This window comes from Oxyura jamaicensis, chromosome 4 (assembly GCF_011077185.1).
Source record: "Oxyura jamaicensis isolate SHBP4307 breed ruddy duck chromosome 4, BPBGC_Ojam_1.0, whole genome shotgun sequence".
Taxonomy (NCBI): domain Eukaryota; kingdom Metazoa; phylum Chordata; class Aves; order Anseriformes; family Anatidae; genus Oxyura; species Oxyura jamaicensis.
The window spans coordinates 87,070,041-87,079,281 of record NC_048896.1 but is presented as its reverse complement, the minus strand read 5'-3'; positions in this window follow the sequence as shown (position 1 = coordinate 87,079,281).

The window sequence follows — 9,241 nt, the reverse complement described above, 5'->3', positions numbered from 1 at the left end:
CAGTCAGCTGGCTGGTGCGTCATCTCCTCCTATATAAGGCACTGAAAGTAAAGGCCATCACAGGTGTGAGCCCAGGAAATTCCCGAGCCAGAAGGGTAACAAGTTCACGGAGTGCTGCTAGCTATTGCAGCACCATTGCCCCTTTGCACCTATCTTCTCCTCTAAGCAAACTGTTGTGAGAATGAATTCCTGTGGACGTGGTGGCACAGGCACCTCAGGTTTGAGGATTTATCAGATCATGGACAGGGTTTAGGGCATGTGGCGGCTGGACTTCATAAAGTGCTCCGACAGCACAAGAGATGCTGGCTGAGGGGGTGGTGTCTGGGCCAAGGATTTGGGTGTTTTGATCTTGGGCAGTCCTTTGAGAGGCCGGGTATGTGGGCTGCTGATCAACTCAGCAAGTGGGGCACAAGTGTGTTGGGGAGCAAGCTCTCTGTGCTGATTACCAGGGCTTTAAACTAGGTTTGATGGGGGTAGGGAGGGGTGCTAAAAGTGACAGACAGAGAAGGGCTAGGGGAAGTTTTCACTGCTGTTACTGTTGAAGATAGTAGGGAAAAACCTCTGAGTTGTCCTATAGGATTGTCTGAGGGCTCCTCAGAGAAGGTAACGATCCCGATACCCTGTCTGGAATCTTCTTGCATCCCCCCAGGGGTAACTGCGCCTGCAGCTTCCCTGAAGTGCCTGTACACCAATGCACGGAGCATGGGAAATAAACAGGATGAGCTCGAGATCTGTGTTCGGTCACAGGGCCATGATCTCATTGCGATCACAGAGACGTGGTGGGACAGCTTGCATGACTGGAACGCTGTCATGGAGGGCTATGTCCTCTTTAGGAAAGACAGGCTGGGAAAGCGAGGGGATGGGTTGCCCTTTATGTGAGGGAGCAATTAGAGTGTACCCAGCTCCACCTGGGGGAGGGTGAAGGACAAGTGGAGAGCTTGTGGGTGAGAAGTAAGGGGTGGGCTGGTATGGGGGACACGGTGGTGGGGGTGTACTACAGGTCACCAGATCAGGAGGCAGAGGTTGATGAGGCCTTCTACAAGCAGCTGCTAGTAGCCTCAAGATCATGGGTGCTGGTTCTCATGGGGGACTTCAATTATCCAGACATCTGTTGGGTAAGCAACTCAGCCAGGCATGCACAGTCCAAATGGTTCCTACAATGCGTTGAGGACAATTTTATGACGCAGGTGGTGGAGGAGCCGATGAGGCGGGGGGTGCTTCTGGACTTCGTCCTTACCAACAGGGATGGATGGCCTTGTTAGGGATGTGAAGGTTGGGGGCAGCTTGGGATGCAGTGACCGTGAGATGGTAGAGTTCAAGGTCTGTGAAACATGGAAAAAGGGCCTGTCCTCTTGGGAGGAGTATAGAAGTGTTCCAACCCCTTCAATTCTGTGATTCTGTGATTTTGTTGGTAAGGGTACAAAAATGGTGGCAAGAAGGCTCCCAGGTCTTTCAAATTTTGTGGAGCTAAGACCCTTTCCTCTGACTCATGGCTGAGCCCATTTTAAACGAAACACAGCCATCCACCCTGTAAAGCCAGCAAAAAGGTCCCTTGCAATTTTCACCCTGTGCCAGCTAAAACACCCCTGGGCAGTGCCCAAGCAAGGCTGAAGTGCTCCAGGAGCCAGTCCCAGCCGGTGTCTGGTTGTGGGACCAGGGATGTTCCCAGAGACATTTCTTTTACTATTATAAGCACGGCTTCAGTGTACAAATTTCCCAGTGGTGTAGAAATGTCATGCTGAGGCTCTCCAGGGTCCTAGAATTGCAAAATAATGCATTTTCTACAAAACGACTTGCTCGCTTTCTCTGAGCTTCTTTAATTGTAGCAGGGAACAAGGGCAGGTTGTCCAAAGTTAACAAAACATAATGCTAGTGTTGCAGTGACCCCCTGGGAGCTCTGAAGTGTGCAGCACTCTGAAAACATATTACCAAAAGAAAGTCCCCACCACCAAATACATACAACAAAAACAGGACTAGAACAAGAAACAGGATGTAGATGGATGGGAAACAATGAGATGATCTTGGGCAACATGACAGGAAACTACTCGGCTGTACGCGCTGGCACATTTTTGGTAGGCATGACTGGGTGTTTTTGGAAGTGTGAAGAGACATTTTCACATCTGGCAAGCGTAGCAGGATGCTGCAGATCAATCTTCACCCATTTTCCTGAGTAAGGCAGATCATGCTGAGATGCACTGAAGATTTTCTAATGCAAAACCCATCTCTTCTCCAAACGGCAACTGTCAGGACACCTCTCCTGGGACTCCATCTTCCTAGTCTTTCCCTTCATTTTGTAGCAAATGCTCTATGTTTACACATTTTTCCCCTCTCCTGGAAGCCCTGCGACCTCCCAGCTGGATTAATTCCCTCTTTTGCCTCATCACCACCAGTGAAGGGCGCCAAATACTCTTCATTATGTTCAACCTCATGATGTCCAGATTCAGTTCTTGCTGACATTTTTTCTTGCTTTAGATGGGCTTAGACAAGTCTGGCAAAATCTAACTGCCTCTCAGGGCATAATCATGACTCAGAGTTTTTGAGAGGAGAAAAGGACTCAGAGACACAGCTTCTGGAATTAGGTAATGAGATCAGTAACTGTTTTTTAAGTATATCTCTAACACATTTGCAGAGTAAGGTTAAACCTTTATTTTCAGAAACTTTTGCATCTAAGCCAGCCGTGTAGCTCAGCTCTATATTTTTAATAGAAACTTGAGAACCTTTCAAGTTGTAAATTTTACTGGTATATGTGTCCCAGGAACCATCTCAGAGGCCCCAGACTCAGACAAATCTCTGACCTAAGTGCAGAAGAGCTAGCCTCCCTCAGCTCACTTTATGGTCCATGGAGAAAAATAGGAGCTTCCACAGTTCAGGCCGTGTAACTTCATATGGTGCTTTCCAGCAAAATGGTTCTTGTCCTAGAAGAGGACAGGACTTTTCTTTCCCTAAGATGAGCCAAGGGCAGCTCACTATATAGTTTACACCTAAAGTTTAGTTAGATTAAGCGTACCCAAGAAGCAAAACAACTTATTTCTCTGATTGAATTTCAGATTTATTCCTTTAAAGAGGAATAATAATACATAATAATAATAATAAAACAAGCAACAACAACAACATTACAGCAAAACAGATCTTGTATCTGAGAGCATTGTCCAAATGCTATTAAACTCTGGCAGGCTCAGGGCCTTGACCGCTGCCCCGGGGAGCCTGTCCCAGTGCCCGACCACCCTCTGGGTGTGGAACCTTTCCCTAACCCCCAGCCTGACCCTCCCCTGTCCCGGCTCCATGCCGTTCCCTCGGGTCCTGTCGCTGTCCCCAGAGAGCAGAGCTCAGCGCCTGCCCCTCTGCTCCCCTCATGAGGGTGCTGCAGGCTGCCATGAGGCCTCCCCTCGGCCTGCTCTGCTCTGGGCTGAACACACCACGGGCCCTCAGCCACTCATACGTCGTTCCCTCGAGACCCTTTACCATTTATTGCCCTCCTTTGGACGCTCACTAACAGCTTTATATCTTTCTTATTGCCCTGCAAGGAGGAGAAGATCCCTGAGAGCCTGCCAGGGACTGCTTTTGACCTCACTTGGGAGGGACCTGGACATCCCAGAGGGCTGGCCAGCAGCGCTGGAGATGGGGAGAGCCTGTACAGCTTTGTCCTGCAGCCTCAGAGGGAAGCGTGAGGGTTTTTCAAACCAACCCTCTTGCTCTGCATGCCTGTGGCTGCGTGCCATAATCAGAGCCACCTGAAGGGGCCCTGGGAAGACATGGCCAAGGCCTCGGGGGCTGATGTGAAACACCAATGCCAAGCCCACAAGATGTGGTGGATAGAGTGGGCAGTGGCACTGCAGAAACCCCACAAACATGTGCTGGGGCCTAAGCGCTGCTGGAGAACGTGCTGCGGGTGAGGACGGCCCATTGTGATGTCGCAGTGATGGACTGTGACATCCCGGTGACGATGTCCCCAGCTGGTGGGTGACAAGGTGCCCAGCTGGTGGGCAGCGGTGTGCCCGGCAACTTTCTGTGACATCCCCCTGATGCCCTGGGCTGTCTCCAGGCAATGCTTTGTGACAGCATGGCCCTCACTGCTTAAATCTGGGCACGGCAGCTCAGACCAGTGGCTTGTGCCTCTCCTCCAGCCAAGCGTTGGTGCGAGGACTGGAGCGAGAAATTAGGCTTGCCTTGGTGCTGGGTTGTGATCTCGGAGCTGTTTCGTGCGGCTCTCAGAGACTCACATCCCCAGAGCCACTTTGGCCTTTCTCCCAGCCCTGCTCCGAGCAGGCAGCTGGGACATCCCGGAGGTGCACGTGCAGCAGCAGAGGTGGGTGGTGCAGGGACATCTCACGATGGCAGTGGGGGGTTCTTCCTTGAGGGACTCTCCCCAGACCAGAGAATGACAGTGGCCCCTCTCTTCCTCTTCCAGAGTGACACCCACTGCTGCAGTGTCAGTACCAGGGAGCACATCATCATCCACCGCTCCCCCAGCCCACCGCAGCTGGTGGCGAGCATGGCTGCGGCGTTGGACACCCGCTGCCCCATATGCCTGGACACCGATGGCAGCGCCGCTTACACTCTGCCATGTTTCCACCAATTTTGTTTCCCCTGCATTCAGCGGTGGGCTCACAGCAAGCCCGAGTGCCCGCTCTGCAAGAGCAGACTGACATCAATTGTGCACTCGGTGCAAGCTGATGATCAGTTCGAGGAGCTGGTCATCAGACCATCAGCAGCAGCATCCATCAATGCCAACAGCTCCCCTGCCCAGGCGCCCAGGCCTCTGGTGGGTGGCCTCCATCCGGACACCTGGGGCCAACTTTTCCGCCAGCACGCTGCTCTGCTCCAGCCCCTGCTCTCCTGGGTGCGCCGGGAGCTGAGGAACATCTTCCGGAGGTGGCGTTCGCAGGCACTCATCATAGAGAACGCCATCATGGAGACACTGTGCTTCTTTGGACTGGGGGAAGACCTGCTAGTCCAGCTGTTGGAGCCCTACCTCGGTGAGAACGGGGCGATGTTTGTCCATCACCTCCTCAATGTCGCCGTGCAAATGTGTGGCAGGGAAGCCCACCGCCTGCTGGGCCTCAACATTCCACCTGTGGCTGAGCATCGGGAGGCCAGCCCCATGCCAGAACCTGGCCCACCTGGCCCCGAAGGGGTGGCTCCTGCACCTGGCCCAGCTCCCTCTCACCAGCCCGCCAGCTCCAACAGGGACGAGGTGCCCGGCACTTCAGGAGACAGCCTTCGAGAGAGTGCCAGCCACCCTCACTCCACCCCTGCTGCAGACCCTGTGGAGCAGGCAGCTCCTCGCGAGGAGCCACAAGAGGCACTAGCAGGTTCCTCCACCAACAGGCAGGGCAGGGGCTGCCCACCTGGGGGACCCCGGCGAGCCCCCAAAAGGAAGAACACCTCCTCCCAGGCCTCTGCACCACCCAACAAGAGGCCACCCCGCCGGCAACATTAGAAGACCTGCCGAGATGAGGGCCAGCATCTGGGACACACGCCGGCCCCAAAGGACCCAAAGGTCATCAGGGTCCTCTTCCACCACACAGAGTACAAATAAAATCACAGAAAATGTGTCAGTGTGGCAAGCAGTCTTTGCTCATTGCCATCCCCACCCCTGATGCTTTCTCCTCCCTTTCCTGATGCCGTGCCCACTCTTTGCCGTGTTGCATTGCTGCCCTGACAGCACCCACTGCCCTGCTCCAGCCTGCATCTCCAAGCTGCTCCCAGGAAGGTATTTCCAGCCGGGGGGGCTCCAGCCCAGCCCATGCCCCGGCCTCATCACCCCAGCCTGGCCTCCTCCTCACCGCAGCCTCTGACCCCGCGGCTGGGGCTCTGCTCTCCTGCACTGCTGCTGTGGGCTGGTCACGGCGGCACCCAGATGCCTCCTGCACAGTCACAGCCTGGTGCTGCTGCTCTCGTGGGGCACCTGGGGCAAACCCCAAGTTGCTCAGCGAGGAGAAGGGCAAATTGCTGCACCTGGGGAGGAACAAGCTCAGCATCAGGACAGGCTGGGGACATTCTCCTGGAAAGGACCCAGGAGTCCTGCCGCACACCAGCTTGACCATGAGCCAGCAAGGAGGCCTGGCCGTAGAGCAGGCAAATGCTGTCCTGGGCTGCATTGGGCATGGTGTTGCTGGCAGTTCAGGAGAGGCAATCCAGGATCTTCTTTCTTGTCCTTCTTGAAAACTGGGACCACATTTGCCAGCTCCCAGTCAACTGGGACCTCTCCAGATTCCCAAGGTCATTGAATAATAACTGAGAGAGGTCCCGTGATGACTTCAGCCAGCTGTCTGAGTATTCTGGGATGACTCCCATCAGGCCCCATGGACCTCCATGCATTCAGGTGCAGCAGCAAATCCCCCACAAGTTCAGGGTTAACTGGGAGTTTATTGTTCCCACCAGCTGAAGGCTAAGTAGACTACATCAACAGCCTTCCCCTCATCTTCTGGTCTGGTCACACAGTCACAGGAGATGAGGTTGGACAAGCACGACCTGCCTTTCATGAACCCATGTTGGCTGGGCCTGATCCCCTGGATGCCACACACGTGCCGTGTAATCTCACCCAAGATGATTTGCTCCATAACTTTCCCTGGAACCAAGGTCAGGCTGACAGCCCTGTAGTTCCCCAGGTCCTCCTTACGGCCCTTCTTGTAGATGGGAGACACATCAGCAAGCCTCCAGTCCTCTGGGACCTTATGAACAGCCAAGTCCAGCTCTTGTCTTCTGTCAATGAGATATCTGGAAGCAATTGACTTCACTGACAGGTGAATACATTCATCACTACTCAATTAGTAGTGATGATACCCAACATGATCAAACTTTCTATGAAATGTGGAAAAAGGGCCTGTCCTCTTGGGAGGAGTATAGAAGTGTTGTCAGGGCCTGCAGGGACACAACGAGGAAGGCTAAAGCCTACCTAGAGATGAGGCTTGCAAAAGAGATAAAAGATAATAAGATTTTTGTTTGTTTGTTTGTTTATGTAAACAGTAAAAGGAAGACTAGGGATAATGTGGGTCCCTTGCTGAATGAGGGGGGTGTCCTGTTAACGGGAGATGCCGAGAAGGCGGAGATGCTGAATGCTTTCTTTGCTTCAGTCTTTTCTTCAGGGACTACCCCCCGGGACTCCTCGACCCTGGTGGGAGGACGAAGGGTCTGGGTAATGGATGGCTTCCCCCTGGTTGACGTGAGAGCGGTTCGGGAGCGTCTGAGTGGGCTCAACACACACAAATCCATGGGTCCCGATGGGATGCATCTGCGTGTGCTAAGGGAGCTGGAAGAGGTGATCGCCGAACTGCTCTCTATCATATTTGAAAGGTCCTGGAGAACAGGAGAGATGCCTGAAGACTGGAGGACAGCCGATGTCACTCCGGTCTTCCAGAAGGGCAAGAAGGAGGATCTGGGAAACTACAGGCCAGTCAGTCTCACCTCTGTCCCTGCAAAGGTGTTGGAACAACTTGTTCTGGATGCCATCTCCAAGAAAATGGAAGAGAAAAATATTATGAGGAGTAGTCAGCATGGATTCACCAAGGGTAAGTCGTGCTCGACCAACCTCGTTGCCTTCTATGATGGCATCACCAGCTGGGTAGATGGGGGGAGAGCGGTGGTTGTCATCTACCTTGACTTTTGTAAGGCTTTCAATATTGTCTCCCATGACATCCTGCTAGCAAAGCTGAGAAAGTGTGGGATAGATGAGTGGACAGTAAGGTGCGTTGAGAACTGGATGACTGGCCGAGCTCAGAGGGTGGTGATTGGCGGCACAGAGTCTGGCTGGAGACCTGTGACTAGCGGTGTTCCCCAGGGGTTGGTGCTGGGTCCGGACTTGTTCAACATCTTCATCGACGACCTTGATGAGGGAATAGTGTCTGCCCTCAGCAAGTATGCCGACGACACAAAGCTGGGAGGAGTGGCTGACATGCCAGAAGGCTGTGCTGCCATTCAGCAAGACCTGGACTGGCTAGAGAGATGGGCAGGAAGAAACCAAATGAGGTTTAATAAGAGCAAGCATAGAGTCCTGCACCTGGGAAGGAACAACCGGAAGTATCAGTACAGGCTGGGGAATGACCTGCTGGAGAGGAGCTCTGAGGAGAAGGACCTGGGGGTCCTGGTGGATGACAGGTTGACCATGAGCCAGCAGTGTGCCCTCGTGGCCAAGAGGGTCAATGGGATCCTGGCGTGCATTAAAAGGAGCGTGACCAGCAGGTCAAGAGTGGTGATCCTCCCCCTCTACTCTGCCCTGGTCAGGCCTCACCTGGAGTACTGTGTCCAGCTCTGGGCTCCCCAGTACAAAAAAGACAGGGATCTCCTGGAAAGAGTCCAGCGGAGGGCCACAAAAATGACACGGGGCCTGGAGCATCTACCCTGTGAGGAAAGGCTGAGAGACCTGGGTCTGTTCAGCCTGGAGAAAAGAAGACTGAGAGGGGATCTTAGCAATGTGTACAAATACCTGAGGTGTGGGAGACAGAGGGATTTGGCCAACCTCTTCTCAGTGGTTTGTGGGGACAGGACAAGGGGCAATGGCTGCAAGATAGAGCACAGGAAGTTTCGCACCGACATGCGAAAGAACTTCATGGTGAGGGTGACGGAGCACTGGAACAGGCTGCCCAGGGAGGTTGTGGAGTCTCCTTCTCTGGAGATCTTCAAGGCCCATCTGGACGCCTACCTGGGCAGCCTGCTCTGAGGAACCTGCTTTGGCAGGGGGGCTGGACCCAATGATCTTTTGAGGTCCCTTCCAACCCCTTCTGTTCTGTGATTCTGATTCCGTGAATTGTTTTGAGTCACGCTGGTTAATAAAGCAGGCTTTGCTTATAATTTAGCTGTAATCACTCTGGTAATGTTGTACTTTTGCATAATTAGTCCCTTACTGGTCCTGAGAAACATAACTAATATGCAGCAATCTTCTCTAACATTTAGTTTAAAAGGAGGATAGGGAAATAGAATAGAAACCAATTCCTTGATGTTGGCACGGCACTAGTTCCCTAGGACGGAATGGCCTATAGAGGCCTTCTCTCCTCTACCAGCCTCCTGACGTGACTGCAGAAGTGCATTTCTAGTCTGTTCTGAATCCCTAGGAAATGCTGTGGTTTACTTTAGGGGATAAACAGGTTGCAAACCTCAAACAGCTAGTAAAGTTACATCATACTACCTTTGGACTCACTTTTCTTTTCCCTAATATTCTAGCTGGCGTTGGTCTCATTTAAACTAAGGTGTAATAGCAACATTGCATATGTACATATGAATTTGCTTTCAACTGATCTGTGAT